This window comes from Excalfactoria chinensis, chromosome 5 (assembly GCF_039878825.1).
Source record: "Excalfactoria chinensis isolate bCotChi1 chromosome 5, bCotChi1.hap2, whole genome shotgun sequence".
Classification (NCBI taxonomy): domain Eukaryota; kingdom Metazoa; phylum Chordata; class Aves; order Galliformes; family Phasianidae; genus Excalfactoria; species Excalfactoria chinensis.
In genome coordinates this window covers 42,050,605-42,068,017 of record NC_092829.1, presented here as the reverse complement: position 1 = coordinate 42,068,017, position 17,413 = coordinate 42,050,605, and the positions used below count along the sequence as shown (strand labels likewise).

The 17,413-nt window shown below is 42.5% G+C and overlaps 1 long non-coding RNA gene across 1 annotated transcript in view; it reads left to right on the top strand.

Annotated features, from left to right (window-relative positions):
• LOC140253356 (uncharacterized) overlaps positions 1 to 17,413 on the top strand; it is a 121,896-nt gene that overhangs the window by 40,607 nt on the left and 63,876 nt on the right. The gene's annotated exons all lie outside the window — the stretch shown is intronic.

Here is a 17,413-nt window from a genome sequence, read left to right as displayed (position 1 = left end):
TGTCCATGGTAGAATATTTTATTAATGAAGTCACTGATGTTTATTACCTACTAAATTATCTCTCACTCCAACAATCTCTGAGGGTTATTACCACAAAGACTTGCAAAACAGATGTTAAAAGCCATCGGTTTAAATCAACATATACTTTTATTAAAAACAAAATGGAATGTTTTTTTTCTAATCCCTGCATTCCAGTTGCTAAAGCTGAGATAATCTTCTGGAGGAGCTAATGGATATTGTTAATAGCTGGTCTGAATTTATAAAGAGCTACAAGAGAACAAGCAGGGGAGCAGAGACAACCTATGGCAGCATCAATGAGGGCAAACAGTTGTGCTTCACTAGCAGAACTTTCTACCTGCTTCATCCAGTCAAGGTGATGCACAAGGTGAAGTTGGATATTTGTAATTATTCCTTGCATTTCCATTCTTCTGACTCAGGATCTGAAATTTAAAGGATTTAAGCAACTGTAATATTGTCAACACATGTTTGTTTCTGGCTATTCCTCATTCCTAGTCATTTGCTACAGTAATCTAAAAAGTCTATTGTTTGTGGTCAGTTTATTGCAAGAAGATACGTCTGTAAAGGTGACTGAAGAGCTGGTATTTCCCACCTAAGCTTCCATTCCCTCCCTTTCCCTCCCCCCCGCTCCCCACCAGCTCCTCCACCCACATACTCACCCGGAACCAGATATGGAGCTCTCAATACAGAGGAAACATAGACCTGTTGGGCAGTGTCCAAAGGAGGGCCACAAAAATGATCCAAGGGATGGCATACCTCCCCTGCAAGGACAGGCTGAGAGAGCTGGGTCTGTTCAGCCTGGAGAAGAGAATGCTGTTGGGAGACCTGTTAGCAGCCTTTTGGTATCTAAAGGGGAGCAGTAAGAAAGAAGCGGACAGGCTCTTTAGCAGGGTCTTTTGTGATAAGAGAAGGGGAAAATGGTTCCAAACTAGAAGATGAGAGATTTAGACTGAGTATGAGGAAGAAAGTGTTTTGGTTTGTTTGTTCTACAGTAAGGGTGATGGGGCACTGGCACAGGTTCCCCAGAGAGGTGGTGAAAACCCTGTCCCTAACATTCAAGGTCAGGCTGGATGGGGTTCTGAGCACTGGATCTAGTTTAGGTATCCCTACAGGGGACAGGGGAGCTGGACCAGATGGCCTCTAATGGTCCCTTTTAACTCAAATGATTCTGAGAAACTGAGCAAGATCTAAGCAAGAACAAATAACCTAGGCTTAAGTCTTGTAAATGATGACTGAGGAGGACAGATTTACTTAATTGCATGAATGACATGGGGAGCAGGTAAAAAAGGTTTGGATCACAATTACATTGAGCAAGACTTGTGGTTATTAACAAACCCTAAGAAAATAGCAGTACCCTACCAAACTGAAATAGTCTCACTGCACAGCACCACTGGTTGTATATAACCTGTGCTAATGTGCATACTGATACAAGATAAGCAGGGCAGCAAAAATCGTGGACTTGCTTATCGATTTCCTCAAAGTTAAAAGGCTTTCAGTTTAGACTTACTTGTATATGTGACTTTCTTAGAATACCTCCTGTGAGTTGACACATCTCCAGCTGATCTAAACTCAGAAATCAATTATAGCATGAGGACTTCAGTGGAAAATTGTGTAATGAAACACATCTTGTTGACATTTCATCAGGTACTGGAGAAGGACTTTCTCCAAGAGATGATTTTCCTTATGTATTTTTTTTTTTCTTTGGATAATTTTGTTTTAAGACCTGCTATGAGTCATGTCCATCGTAGAGGATTAGGAATGGTGCCTTTGGCATGTTTCAGATTACTCGGTTTGGAAATAACAACGTTATGGTTCCTGCAAACAGTGTAAACTGAAGATGTGCAGAGCACTCATTCCTAGAACTTCAGAGCACCCCCAAGGGATAGTCCCTGATTTCAACATGGAGGGAAGGCCATCTGCAGCAAGGGTGTTCATCCCATCTCCCTTACCTGGTTGCAGTATTTGTGCTTGGCATCTAATCCACCTCTGAAGGACCTCCTTGGGTGTCTTTATCTTTCTTAGGTGAAGTAATAACTGGGGACCTCTGACTTCCCGTTCTTTCTTTCCCTCCCTTAGCAGCACAGAGGCTGATGTCACTCTCTCAACAGATCTGCAGGAGGTTCTTGCTGGGATTTTCCTCCCTGGGATAACGACGTGTGGTGTTTACTGTCTGTTGGCTTTCCGGTGGTCTCCCATCCTCCAGTACAGGAGAGTCATGAGGTCTTCCCCCAACTCCCCCCTCCCCCCCCGCCTCATGCTCTGTGGTATCTGTTGTTTTCCAAGCGCTGGAATCTCTGTCCCCGTTATGTAGCCCCAAACCTGACCTTGTCGGAGACCACACACGGGTGTCTCTGGATGAGAGGGGAATGTATGGAATGTTTTTCAACGAGTAGTTTATGAAATTCCTTTCCTATATGTTTCGGAAATTCTTTAAGTTAAAAAGCACAAACATTTCTCCAAGGAAACAAGAGTTTGCAGCAGCTCAAATGCAGGCACTTGTTTTTAAAAAACATTCTATACTAAGGAGGGGGAGGGGGAGGGAAGCAAGGGGGTGGAAAAGATAAAAAGAAAGGAGGAGATGTAAACAAGCTCTGGGTATGCAGCAGTAGTGAGGCTGTGGGCCTCCGTGGACCAGTGGCAGACTGAGTCCTCTCAGTGGGGCTACCAGCTGCCAAAGGGGATAGATAGGAAGCAGAAGGGCCAGTGTTCGTTGTGGAGCTGCCTGAGACAGGATAAGGTAATGCTGAGAGCACAGGAATGCCTTAAATGCAAAAACCTCTCCTGAAGAGAAAATTGTGTGGCTTTTGGGTTTCTCTTTCCTCTAAAATGGATTTCTGTGTTTCTGCGTTGAAAATAACGGGATCAAGTGCTTAAACAAAGCTTGCCAGAGGAGACCAAAGGGCATCTTCTCATTCCCTCTTGCATTTGATTGAAGGACAGTGGAGGAGAGGGAAGCCTTCGGCTGGGCTGCGGGGCAGGCGGGAGATGGAAATCGCCTCACTCTGCTTGGGTGTGTGCTCCAATAACTCCACTGAGTTATTGTACGATAAGGTGGTACCACCTCTTCCTCCCTTTGTGTTTTTGGAAGAAAACGATGTTGCTGTCGCATGTCTGAAGGGCCCCGATTTCAGTGGGCACACTGAAGGGTAGTTGGGGAAATGCTGGTGAGAGGTAAAGGTGGAGGTGCCTGTTGAGTCTGAGGTGCTCTGGGGTACGCTCCGAAGTAGAATTGTTAATTCTGAAAACTCAGTGGTTTCCAGGGACTGAGAACCTTTGTCTGGGACTCGCATACCTCAGTCCCACTTTAAGTGCCTAGGTCCCTTTTTGGATATGGGCCTAATCTGCTAACTCAAACCCAGCTTGCATGCGTCAGAACTGTAAGCCAATATAGAGTTGGCAGGAAATGGCTTTCCTATCCTGTGAACATTTTCAGTAATTTTTTTTTTTTTAACTGAACCTGTGTTTTAAACTCGGGCCAACAGCCAAAATTTAAAAAATTTCACAAAGTGAAAACCCAGGTTTTGAATTATTTTTTATTTTTTTTCCTCTAGCATCAGCTAAAACATTTGATTTTGATATCGGCTTCTTCGTCTTTTAGCCTTTTACTGCCAGTGGCTTAATTTTAAAAACAAACTTGGAATTTGAAACTGGAGGAGTTGGTTAAGTACATCCCCCATCAAAAGTCTTGGGTTTCGATGGATTGACATGTTCTGATCTGAAAAGCTTTTCATCAGAAACAACCATATGCCGATTAGCCATAGCCGTTGGTATCCGATGGTAGTGGTCTGTATTAAGCAAGTATGTCGGTGTAATGGGACAGATGAAAAACACAACAGCTGGCACACACAGGCTCATCAGGGACACCACCTCACAGGCACACTAGATGATTTTTCTTCTAATTAGGCATAGTTCCTTGGTTGCTGAAGAGCAAGTGCTATGACTCATCGTGGCCATGAGAATGTCTGGATGTGGGACCTTCCACCACTGCAGATAATTTGAACAATAGATTTGTAACGGTATCATTTAACAATTTGCTTGGAGGAGACCTAACACTTTGAAGTTATGGGGGGAAATAAAGGTCTTCAGTATGGCCAGGACTTCTCCCACCATATTTAGTTTTGAATTTGAATTCTGTATTTTCTGCCTTCTTTTATGTTGCCCTTTTGTGCCTGGCACTAGTTCTTCCCTTCTTGATTCTGATCCAAAGACCACTGGAATCAATTGAAGTCATTCCATCACCCTCAGTGGGCTTTGGAGCAAATCCCTCGCACGCTAAACAATCTCTATCTCATCTTTCAAGTACTTCCTGCAAAATATGCTTCTTTCACAAAGCTCTTAAGCACAGCTGATCCTGTGTAACATTTTTATTGCTTCATGATAGACTTTCAGCCAGTAAACTGTATGTGGGTCAGTTAAAGGCTAAACAAGATTCACCAATCAGGTTTGATCAGTGTTTGCTCTGTGTGAGCAACCGAGCAAGAAAATACATTGTTTACTAATACTGAGGATGTGTAAAAGAGGAAGAATTCCATTTAGAAACAAGTCTTGTGTCATAATTATTTCACTGTCACCTAATATTCTCAGAGTGATTTGTTGTATCTTTTCAGACAGTTATGAGAATGTTTTGAAAGTAAGGTAGGGAGTTGTAACAAAATGTGTGTGTCTTTTCAATATTTTGCTGGTTCCAGTTGCCAATAATTAAAGGGTATCTTGCAATTTAAAAAGTATTGCGGGCAGAGGAATTCCCCCCTCCTTCCCCCCCCTTTCAAAATCCATGCTCTAACCTTGTATCTAGTGGTGTTTTTCCTTCGTGGATGGTGACTGCTGTTGGCTGGCCATAGGGCAGCTTTCACTTGTCACTCCCTGGCTGTATGGACAGACCTGTTCAGGTTGTTTTGAGAGAGCTTTCCACCATCCCTTTTCTGTCCTGTTTTCTCTCTTTCCTACCTCCATCCTTGCTTCATCTCAGACACAGTATCCATGACCTCTTTGTTTCCACTGCTTCTTGTTCCTCCCATCTCCACGATGACATTGGTACTACACTGATGTTTCCTGACCCTGAAATGCCTTTTGGATAGATGACAAGTACAAATTAATAGCATTTGCCCTGAAAAGACCAGAAATGGGGAGAATATGCATCAGATTCAAAAAGTTGCTTGTTTTAGGATGAATAGCAGATTGAATAGAGGGAAAAGACCAGGAGTACTTTCTTTCCTTAACGCTAGAGCTAAATTGGGTTGTCCTATTGTTTTCTCAGTTCTCTTGTTTTACTGTGGGCCAAGTGATAGTTCACCATACAGTGCTGGGTAGAAATATTAATTTTGTGGGTCCTTATTCCTGAAACCAACATCTTGCATCTTCACAATGTGTGGGACGCTCATGGATCTCATGATCCTACTTGCACTAGCTGGTGACTAGATGTGAATCACAGCTACTGTGTTGCAGGGCAGTCTGCAGGAGCAAGTGGGCTTGGATTAATTGCTCCCTCAAACAAGATTGTGGGGGATCTGTTGAAGAGGAGGGCAAGGGGATATATGCAGAGTGATGGTTGTTCACACTAAGGAGCGGAACTGTTAGGAAGACATGTAGGAATGACTGGATGCTATAAAGAGGGTGACCAAGTGTTCAGAAGTAATGGAAGTGGCAGAGAACTGGCAGTGTCTGGAACCATGGGGAAATTAAGTTCTGAGAACAAAGCAGAACATTCTGGAATTATTGAAATGAAACATCACAACTGATACATCACAACTCAACTGATCTAACTAGAATTTGCAGCCTTGCAAAGTGCATGGAGATTTAGCACTTCTCCTTTGAAAAAAGAACATCAGAGATAATGTAAAACAACAACAACAAAAAGCTTCAGAGAATGACATCATTTGTAAGGTGATAGGAATCTTAGTTGTCACCCACTTTGTACCATCTGAACATCAAACCTATGGACATTTCCAGAAGAGGAAGGGCAATGAAAGGGCTCTGTTCAGACTTGCCTCTCCTGCCCAGCCTACTCTGCTTTCAGATTCAGACTTCTGTGTCTTGAGGACAACTTCACAGCAGTGAAGTTATGAACCTATGGTGACTCCCATCCAGTTGTTACTGCAGTTTTCCAAACAACAACAAAAATGTATGGGGCAGGATGCTGAGACTATCTAGGGGTGTTAAGCACAACTTCACTTTGAAGTCATCTGTCAAACATCTGGCTTCAGAAGAAAAACTTACCAAGAGATGATGTGGAGGAACTCAAAGCTTTTTTTGTTGGTTTTCATTTTTTCCCCCCTCCATTATTTCTCCTCCTTTCTTTCATCTGGCTAGGATTAAATATTTTGTTTTTCTTGTCTACATGCATCAACGTGCCACTGCGGGACTGTGTTGCTTCATACACAAATGAATACAAATAAGTTACCAGTGTTCAAGTGGAACCTCAGCTGTGTTGAGGTAGAAACTGCTTAGGGTTGAAGTAGAGGTGTGTCACCAACTCCCAGGCAGGGGAGAAGTCAAATGGTTTCTCTCCAAGGGAAGAAGATAAAACTGTGGGTCAGTCCCTTAATGCTTAGGGTAAATTCAGAGAAGAGTTAGAAAACAGAGAAAGGAAATTTCATTAGCTCATTCAAGATTGGCTTATTAAAAAATAATGGGAATCAAGACTGGGAAAGAAAACACATTGTGTTAAGTCATCTTATTTGATCCCTGCCACCAACCAGTGTAAGCTTGCTCCCTTGGGCTTTCCAAGCAAGTTTAATCCTTAGAGAATAATGAATGACTGTTGCTGAAGTACAAAATCAGGCTGGCTTCTGGTTTCCACCAGAAAAGCTATCTTTTTCTGATCTATTCCTCTTCTGTCTTTCACACCCTGCTCAGACAAATATCCTCTTCCAACTTGAAAAGCAGGTTAAAAAAATGGTGGTATCAGGAAGGACAGAGATTTAGGAGGAGACCTCTGAAATGGGTGACCAGATAAGTTGTTAATCCCTTGAAAGAAAGGTTTCCTGAACACCGTAGCAAAGATGATGATTTACTAGTTGTTATCTAACATGGAGCTGTCAGTTTCCTGAGGACAAAGACCCAGCGCACAGTATGACAACAAGGTCTTACATTTAACCACAGAATCCCTTGATGCTGCAGTGTTCCAACACAGCAGGCTGGAAAATGTGTTGCAACTTCATATAAATTGAGAAGGGGAAAAAAAGGAAAAGATGGGAGAATGTAATGAATTAAATATGGAAATGAATAATACACTCAAGTACAATCTCCTCTGTGTCGACTTGATATTCAGTTCCATTTATTTCATGTTGTCCCCGCATGATCGACTTGCAAGGTTGCACAGATTTATGTGTAGGGTTTGTGGAACTGTTTTGTAGTGACTATCTGGAAGAAAACTGGAGTCTTAGCTATGAAGAATTGGAAAGGCCCCCAAGTCTTGAGGGGCTTAAGAAGCAGCATAAGGGCAGAGAAAATCATGTAAAACTGCTAAATTTTCCCAGGGTAATCATAAGGATGCCCCACTTGCCTTTAGATTTTGGCTCAGACAAAAGAGAGTTGCTGTTCCTCAGAGCTGTTTCTTCAGACAGACATTATTTAACTGTTTGGGAGGGGTATCTAAATCACAAGTCAAAGTTAGGCATCCTGGAAGAGTTTTGCAGGACAAGGTGAAGTTCCTGTGGTAGTACAGAAGCCTTTAAGCCTTTCATAATGGAGCTGTCCATCCCATCTCTCTCAGTAAGTGAATCTTACTGCTTTGGTGTACAGATGTGCAGGTTTATTTTATCTCTTTTCCTATTTCTATTTGAGGATTCTTTTTCTTTGATCCCTAAGTAGGAATAGACTATGGCGAGCCTCTTTGTTTTTTCTCCTCTGGCATAGATAGGTTACAGATTCCTTCTTGGGAGCTGCTATAGAGTGAATATCTTACAATGTATATTGGTCCAAGAATAGGTTACCTTCAGATAGTGAGTTACCATGCCTTTAATGCTTCACAATAACTGTCCAAGGACGTGCTCTTAAACCCAAGCAGATTCATGTCATCATAGCTGCCAGAGTGCTAAAATGTCCACTTGCATCTGACAAATTCCAAATGGCTTGTGATTTCGTTGCATCTCTAGTGTTAAACTACATGTGCAGATAGGAAATCATATCCTGCTGTATTCATCTTTTTTACATGAAAGTACTTACATGTAGAAGTATACAGTCACATTTTGACTGAACTCAGCTGAAAGCTTTCGCTCACTGCATTGTAAAACTTGTTCTCTCTCACAAGATCATTCTTGTGGCTTTACTTTGAACTCTAAGACATCCATATCGTGCCAGAGTTTGGGATGCCCAGAATGAAGATACAATTCTTCTAATTATTTTAATAGTGTCTGACCTGGGGGCAAAACCACTTCCCTGTTTCTACTCAAAAATTCCTTTTTTGTACACCTGTGAATAATATTACATATCAAAACACTGCCCTGAAATCTCATGCTGATTTGGTTCTTTTTTACTTTCTTTATGCTGTTTGCTAAACCTGTGTTTTGCAAGACAGATGTTTTCACCCTGAGATTAAGCCCTTCAAGCTTCAGCCAGATTTTCTTCCTTGTGGTGCCATTTTTTCTTCACTGAGGAAGCTGAAGTCAACAAGGCTCTTAGTTTGGATTTCTCTTTTAGGGGCAGGAGATGAGTAGGGTTGGATCTCAGCCTTCATTGCCAGCTCTGATTCATTTCACATGCCTTCAGTGATATGCTTGTGTTAGACTGTGGTAATTGAAGCAGGTGGTAATTCACATATCCCCTGATTCAACCTGTCTTCTTTGTTCTTTACTATCTTAGTTATCTGTACATCATCTGCAAATACCACTATCACAGGTTTTGTATTCTCTATGTTGTTGTTGATAATGTTAAACACTGTTGAACTAACAACCACTTCCCTAAAGCACCTTGCTAATAATGATCCCATTTGTATAACACCCTTCCCATTAATGACTGCGTTATTTGTAGCTGAGATCTGTCACTGAAACATTTTGGTTAGTCTAATGTATGCCTTACTGTTTCCACACAGTGCTAAGTATTTGCTTCTTAACTATGATCTCATGAGATATTAAATCATATGGCCTGCAGAAAAACAAATATGCTCTGCCTGTACCTCTGCCACTATCAGATGGAGCTTTGTCCAAACAAAGGTATCAGTCTGCACTTCACCTGAGTACCAGAGTGGTTTTGCTGCATCTCTGTAGGTCTAATTCTAAAGTACATTTAATTTACCGGCACTTGGGGTTTAGCAGAAGACCCATCAGAAATATATGGAGCTCAAATTTACTGCCTCTGGTCCCATTGGGAGATGTTGGCATTTGTGTCTGGTTGTTGTTGGCCAGCATCTCCGTAGTTATCCATATCTTGCATTTCAAAAAAACATGACCCTTTCTTTGAGGAGGTATCACATTTCCTTGAACTCAAAGTCTATGGTTCTCTCTTGTGGTCTTGAAAACTTCAGCCCACACTTCAAATGCTTGTAAGCGTGATCTGCCATGTTCCCCAATTCTGAGGGATTAGGTTTATTTACTTCCAGATAGTGCAGAGTTGGGTTGGCAGTCGATGACCTGGAAGGACAACTTCCTCCTTCTAATCAGTTCTGGATGTATTTTCCCTCCTCCAGAGACAGTGCTGTTCTCAGAAGTGGTGCTCAGACAATAAGGTGTTATCCATATGTCATGCTTTTCATGTGTTGTTGCTCTTAGAACTCACATACTCATCTTCTCCAGGTTAGCCTTCCTTACTGTGTCACGTTTAATTTCTCTTGCTAAGGGCCTTGAAGCAGGGACCTGTGATTTCTTTTTGCCTTTTCTTTTTTTTTTTTCTTTTTCTTTTTTTTTTTTTTTTTTTTTTTCCCTTCTCTGTAATTGTAAAGGCCTGCAAAGTCACAGACCTCCTTAGAGCTGAATAAATAATAAACAATTCTTATGCTCTTCGTTCCAAAAACTTAGTCTGCAGATTCTTAAGAGGGAGCGTAGTGTCAATGCAATCGCAAAAGTGCACATCATCACCAGATGGGAATCAATACAAGGCATCACTGTAAAAGTCCACATGGTAGCACTTGTCAGTAATTCTCCTCCAGTCTGTCAGCACAGTACTCCATCATACAAACAGGAGGAGCATGTTGTGGGTTTGTATATTTGACCCTCTCTGGGGACATCGCTAATATAAAAAGCATTGCCACCAGAGGCTTCTTCTGCACTTAACAAGAGGAAATGCATTTTCCTTCATTCTCTCCTCGAGCATGTGGAAGCCCAGATTCAAAGAGCTGAGCCATGCTCTTCTTTTGTAGATAGCAGCACAGCAGGAGCCAGTGGCAGCTGTGGCAACACAGCCTCCTAATCCTGAAGACAGGCCTAGACCAGCCTCTTGTTTCACATCAGCTGTGTCCATGAACGCTTTTAATGCTAAGTCTGCAAATCCAGGCAGTAAAGCAATGGGACAATGATGTCCACCTATAGGACCTTCAGGCCTCTCATGAAGGTCCCAGACTCCACCACTTGGAGAAGGAATAACAGTGTATAGTGGTCTATTGAGCCTCAGTGTGGCTATGTGTAGCCACGCCTGAGCTCTCAATGGGTGTCCTTGAAGAACGTCATGGTGGCAGTAGGGCCGCAACTCGTTAGTCAGCCATCTTTATTTCTTTGTTTCCAGTGGGAGCTCTCCACAAGATGGCAATGTAACACCACACATTCTGTCTTCTCCTCCGGAAGATGTCATCTGCTTGGGGTTTCCTTTATTCCAAGAATGGTGCCATTGGGTATCTACACCCATTCTATGTGGGAGTGCAGGCCAGCTTGGGTAGAGGTGGATGCAGGCAGTCTGTCTGGTGGCTTTCTGTCAAGGTGACATCAAGACTCCAGAGAGAGAGCAAAGTCCAGTGATGTGGCTTTGCCACTCTTGGTTGGCTGTGGGAAGAGACTTGCCATGACCATATTGGAGACATCAGGCCTGGAGCAGCATATCGGTGCTCTCTGGGGAAAATTGTAGTATTTTAAGAGGCAGAATCTGTTATCTTTGTAATACCGAATTTTACTTTATTGAACAAATAATCTTACTGCAGTATATGGGATACCTGTGAAGCACAAGGCCACCTTGACGTGAATGAACTTGCCAAAAAAAGTGTTTATGTCCTCTTATACTTGCTTCCTACTAACTTAAAAGCAGCTGGGAAAGGTGCTAGCTGAAAATGAGATGTGATCATCAATAAGTTGTTTTTATCTATTTAAAGCTAGCAACAATAACAGAAGAAGTGCAAACGAAAGAAGCATAACCCTAGCTTCCTTCCGTAATGCAGGCCAGGATTTTGTGAATTATCCCCAGATTTCAGTACTTCCCCTATGGCTTCTGTTCTGTCTCTTACAATAAATATTTGCTTGCCAATTTCTTTGAACAGCGAAAGCAAGCCAAGCCAGTCCTGGAAGGGGCTGAGCTGTGTTTGTTGTGCTATGTTTTGTGAAGCCCTTTTTTGATATGTGTTGATGTACTTTGCCCCCTTAATTCTCTTTGTCCTTTTGGGGCAATCTCTGCTTGCCCTTTGGTTGATTCCTTGAGGAACACTCCTAGAAAATCTAGGGCAGTCAAGGGCAGAAGTGGGAATGATGAGTAAGCAGCTTCTTATCTGTTCAGAGAAGGGACTGTGTCAGAAACTGGACTGTCTTGTTGTCACTATGAAGTTGTGCTGTCTTCTGAAGTACCAGGTGTTAGTCATGGCTGGAAAGAGGAGAGCAGATTAAATGGATCCAATGGACTGATCTGGTATGGCAAGCTTTAAGCTCTTTGAAGCCTATGAGGACATTTCCATTTCCAAGCCACAAATTATTTCCAGAAACTGGGAAACAAGAGGAGGGAAACAAGAGGAAGGAAAACTTGCACATGGCAAGCTCAACAGAGAAAAAAAAATCCTTTGCAATGAAGTCATTGGACAGAGAGTAAACTGCCCACAAGCCCTTTTACCAGAAGAGTTTGGATCGAGAGTCCAGTGAATAAGGGAATTATATGTAACATATAGGAACTGCTAGGCCAATAAAGAGGTATTGTCTATATGTTGGTCTCAAAACTTCCACTGAACCCTTCAGTGCATGAGTCAGTCACAGAGAAGATCAGTGTATGTGGTCCCTGTTCCAGAGCCAGGTTAAGGGAACGGTGGAACTTTTCACAGAAAATAGTTAAAGCTTTGCTTTATCAGGCTTGCTTTTTGCTAAACTTTGCTTATCTTGTGCAATGGTTCCTGGCTCCTTCATACGGCCTTCACCTTTGAATACTATTGATTAACTAGTACCTGGTTTGCCATATGATCTGAGTTCCTCTTACATCTTCTTTATCTACTGAAGCTGACTTTTTTAACCCTTTGACTGGGAACTTTGTCACTTACCTGGAGACTGGCAGCTGTTCTGTACAGCTTTATGTCAAGGAAGCAAGTGAGAGATCGAAGATCCTGAGAGTGAAAGCCAAACTCCTTTAAAATGTTAAAGCTCTGAATTCTTTGTGTTTCAGTAGCATCAAGTAGGCATGCTTCAGCTAGGAGGGTGGGCCTGCTGTGCAAGGCAGAGGACCAGCACGTAACCAGAGGGCTGCTCCTGCCCTAAAGAACTTGCAGCCTCAATAGAAAACAGAAAGAATGAGAGGCACAAAGAAAAGAGAGAACTTGGCCAAGATGATTGAGCAGTAAATCAGTGGCAGAACTTTGAAGAGTTCCCTTGAGTCCTAATCTGGTGACCTTTCTAGTGGGGCAGGCTGCCTCTGGCTTTTCACTGAAGTGTGCAAAGCATTGGCTTTTAATTTGCAAATAGATTAGAGCATACGGCATCACATGCCAAAAACTTCAGCGGGAAGTTAATGTTGCCTAATGGTGTCTTGTATTGTTCCAGAATGCATGAAGGATTAATCCTTAGCTGGAAGTGAAAAAATTAATGCAAATTTAAACTTCTGAAAAGTAGGAAATATACAGGTACAATCAAAATAACCTTTAGTCTGTCCTCTTCCGGGTCTTCTATTGGTGAGGCCAGAGCATCCGTGGTGGAATGTGATTTCTATTTCAGATGGCCATAACCTCAAAACAGTCTCATGCAGTGCCTGACCGTGGCATCTCAAATGATCTTGACAATTGTCTGGACAATGCTTTCAGTTATGTGGCCCGATTTTGGGGTGGTCCTATGTACAGTCAGGAGTTGGACTTGATCGTCTTTATGGATTTCTCCCAACTCAGAGGATTCTATGTCTGTATGTTCTTTTAAGTTTCTTCATACTCACTTCCTATAAGTTCATAGATTTTAAGACTGGGAAGGTATCACTAAACTGTCTGATCTCATCTGTATCAACTTCTGATTCAGCTGTATTGAGACAAATACACTGAAACTGTCCACAGCATCTTCAAAAAAGGCTCAAGTTCAAATCTTGAGTGCTGTAGTTTCAGACAATGAAGCTGTTGTCTGGGAGTTTTCAGGAGGTCTTGGCTCTTCTCATCCCCTCTGCAGTTACCACAAAGTTGGATTGCTAACCCAGGCATGCTCAGGAAAGGGATTGCATTTTGGGATGCTGAAGCCTGCTGGTTTAAGAGCACTTGGAATAGTTCACCTATAAAGAAAAAGTGATGCTAGGTTTTATCTATATCAGATCTGAGATTCCTGTAATAGCTGGACAGATTTAATCTAGCACCCTTTTTCTTCATGGAAAAGGGGTCTGGCAGTGTTGCAGAATTTACAGAATGGCTGGGCTCTTATGGCATTGAGATTCCTCCTTTATCTACATGGTGTTCACAGCTCAACTTTCCCCACCAAGAGCAAATCAAGCATCAAGAATCATGCTTTTCTGTGAGGAAAGAGCTGGATAGGATGAACTCAGTCTCGTGTGATAATAACTGATATCCAAGCAGGGTTAAATGTTTGTTGGGAGGCATTTTTCAGATATTTTTTCCCTTTATATGCTCAGGTGCTTTGAGGAACTTTCTGAATTTTATTCACTGTGCAGTGTTGAATTATCCTGTCAGATGAGCTTCAGCCTCAGGTTATTAGCAGTTTAGGTGCAAGCATGGCTGACTCTTTTTGACTAGATGGCAGAAGTCTTGTGTCCTTCCCTTGCTTGGATGGGGGCAACTGTGTCTATCTTTCTTAAAAAGAAAAATAATGGCTAAAATAACATACAGTTGATGGCAATTGCAAGTTATATGTGTAATGAATAATGTCTTAGCAACACTCCCGCAACACTCCCACAACACTGGGGCTAAAATCCATATGCCAAAGGGAAAATGACTGAAAGGGGACACCTGTACAACCTGGTTCATCATCTGGTCCTTGCCCTTCGTACCTCAGGACTTCACAATCATGACATACTTTTACTGTCTCTGTTCCATAGTGGTGTAACATTTCTGTCTCATGGTGGGGACTGAGGCATTGGCTAGATGAAAAGCCTTGCCCTGTGGTTGTCTGAAGTCTGGCTCCAAGTCTTTTATAGTGTTTTCCTTGCTGCCACAGGGCATATTTCCCTGGGTGATTTTTTCTGCGGGGCAAGAGGTTTCCAAATGTGTCCTGGTTTCTCTAAGGGACCCAACATGCATTTGTCTCTGCGATGCTATTTCCTAGAAGCTGAAAATCTGTCCATGCCCTGTTGCTTATGTTCTTCCTCATATACCCACTACTGGCTACTGTCAGGCCAAGAATACTGCACTACTTGGACATTTAGTCTTATGTAATACGGCATTTATGGTCTTATGAGGTTTTGGAGTTTTCCTGTTTTTCATTGTGGTCTCTACTGAGCAGTCAACATGCAAAATGACCCCAGAAATTTTGGTGTTTTTGCCAAATGTGTCTCTTAATCACTTTCTCTTCTATGAAATCCTGCCTCCAGCAAGGTTGGCAGTTGACAGAACACTCTACCAACCACCCAAAAAATGTTTACTAGGTACGTGTTGTGCATTCATCAGGAAGTCACAAGGCTTACTAGCGTAATTAGAAGTTGTGTAAGTGAAACATGGAATACTTTAAAACCCTGATCATTTGTAATGTCCAAAAGGAGCTGCAACAATCATTAGATCTGATTTTCCAAGTAAAATCGCCTCAAAATGTATTCTGTTAATTGTTGCTTGGATTCCAGCTGCTTGTGCTTTTGTTGAAGGAGACATGTAGATACCTAGTCTACAATGGCCAGGGGTTAGAGGTTTGCATCAGAAACAGTGTTGCCAGCAGGAACAGGGCAGTGATTGTCCCTGTGTAATCAGCTCTGGTGAGGCCACACCTTGAGTGCTGCGTCCAGTTTTGGTTCCCTCACGACCAAGAAAGACATTGAGGCCCTGGAACGTGTTCAAAGAAGGGCAACAAAGCTGGTGAGGTGTCTGGAGCACAGGCCATATGAGGAGAGGCTGAAGGAGCTGGGAATGTTCAGTCTGGAGAAGAGGAGGCTCAGGGGTGACCTTATTGCTCTCTGTAACTACCTCAAGGGAGGTTGTAGTGAGCTGGGGGTTGGCCTCTTGTGTAACTGGTGATAGGACTGAAGAGAATGGCTCCAAGCTGCGCCAGGGGAGGGTTAGGCTGGACGTTAGGAAATACTACTTCTCTGAAAGAGTGGTCAGGCTGTGGAATGGGCTGCCCACGGAGATGGTAGAGTCACCAACCCTGGAGGTGTTCAAGGAACGTTTGGGTGGTGTGCTGAGAGACATGGTTTAGTGAGTATTGGTGATGGGTGGATGGTTGGACTGGGTGATCTTGTAGGTCCTTTCCAGCCTTGGTGTTTCTGTGCTGTTCTGTGAGGCTTTGTCGAAGAACAGGGCAGTGGTAAGGGAAGAGGCAAGTGCTGGAGCCGGACTGGTACAGCAGTGACCTGTCGACAGGGATGTGATTTTCAGAATGCCTCCCTCTATTTCTGGCCGAAGATGTCAGGGCTAATGAATCCTTGAAGCTCTCATGTACAAGTCTGGATATGTTCTGTCCTCATTTGCCAGCTCTGCTGGAGAAATGACTGTCACACCACTGTCCCATCCCTCAGCAGCTATTTGGCAATGTCCCCTTTACATCAACAAAGCAGCTGTCTCACACGCTATCCACCAACCATTTTCTTTTTCTTAGCCCTTCCACCCTTATCGCATTGATGTTCAGAATGTACAAAGTGTCATATATCCCATCAAGAACTGAACACAGACGAAAAATGCTTGAATGATGGTGGATATTGCTTGTCAGTGGCATTATTTATCCACTGCTAAACTACACCATGGCCAGTGTCAAGACAAGTCCTGGCTCCTGTGCTTTCCTTTGAGCCCCTGCTGAATTTGAGGCTTGCTTGAGGTTCCCTCAGCCACTCTTGACTCCCCACTCTGTGCCACATCCCTTGTGGATGAATACATTCTGCAGCAGGACCAGCCAGGTTCAGAACAGAAGAGGTACATTTCCCTTGCTGCCACAAGCACTTTGCTCAGGTCCAGTTCAGACCATCTCTCTTTCCCAGTCAACCCATTTGGGTCCACTGGTTCCTCTGTACTGGCCAGAATCTCCAGATCCTACCAGTTTCAGGGTCTGAGCAAGGTCAGAAGTTATTTTGGGATGTATCTCACTTTTCAAAGTGTTGCAAACCGTGAAGTCATTGCTAGAACTGGTTGGAAAAATGATTTTATATGTGTGTTTAGTGTTTTTTTTCTGCCACAAGAAGCAAATATATGCAAACTGAAATTATGGGAAAAGGGATTATTTTAACAGATTTTCCAGCTTATGAAAAGGTTACAAGTCTTCTAAAACCATTTTCTCTTTTTCTCTCTCTTTTTTTTTTCTTTAACTAATTAGAGGCTTGGCACTGCTTATTTATTTATCTATTGTTTAACATTGAAATAACATTTCGTTTTTAAATTCGACTTAATATTTTACTAGAAAAGAGATGAAACAGAGAAAAGTCCAAATCAAGTAATTGGAAATTATTTTTATCTGTACTGTTTTTTATTCATTATTATTATTATTTGCCTAATGGTCTGTGAACATTTGCAGTGTTTCCTTCCAGTTGCTTTTTTTTTTTTTTCTGATGTGGAGAGGAGCATTGTTTGAAATTTCAAAATCTCTTATGAGAAAGGGAAAGTCTTTCCTGCCAAGCTCTAGCTATGGATAGGGTATGTCTTAAAACGCTGACTGTCAGAAGCTGTGATCTGATTTACCAGGGAGGGTTTTCTTGTGTTGTCACACCCCTGCATAGCCTCTGAGGAGTGAGTAACAGGGAGCTATTCCTGATGGCTACCACCTGCAAGAGCTCTTAAACATCTCTAAAATAAAGTATAGTATATTTTGGGACAGGGAGTTGTGTGAGGAGCCTCAAATCAACCAGGAGCATTTGTAAACAGAGCGATGTGAGGTGGGAGTCAGTGAATCACAGAATCATAGAATGGCTTGGGTTGAAAAGGATCACAATAATCATCGAGTTT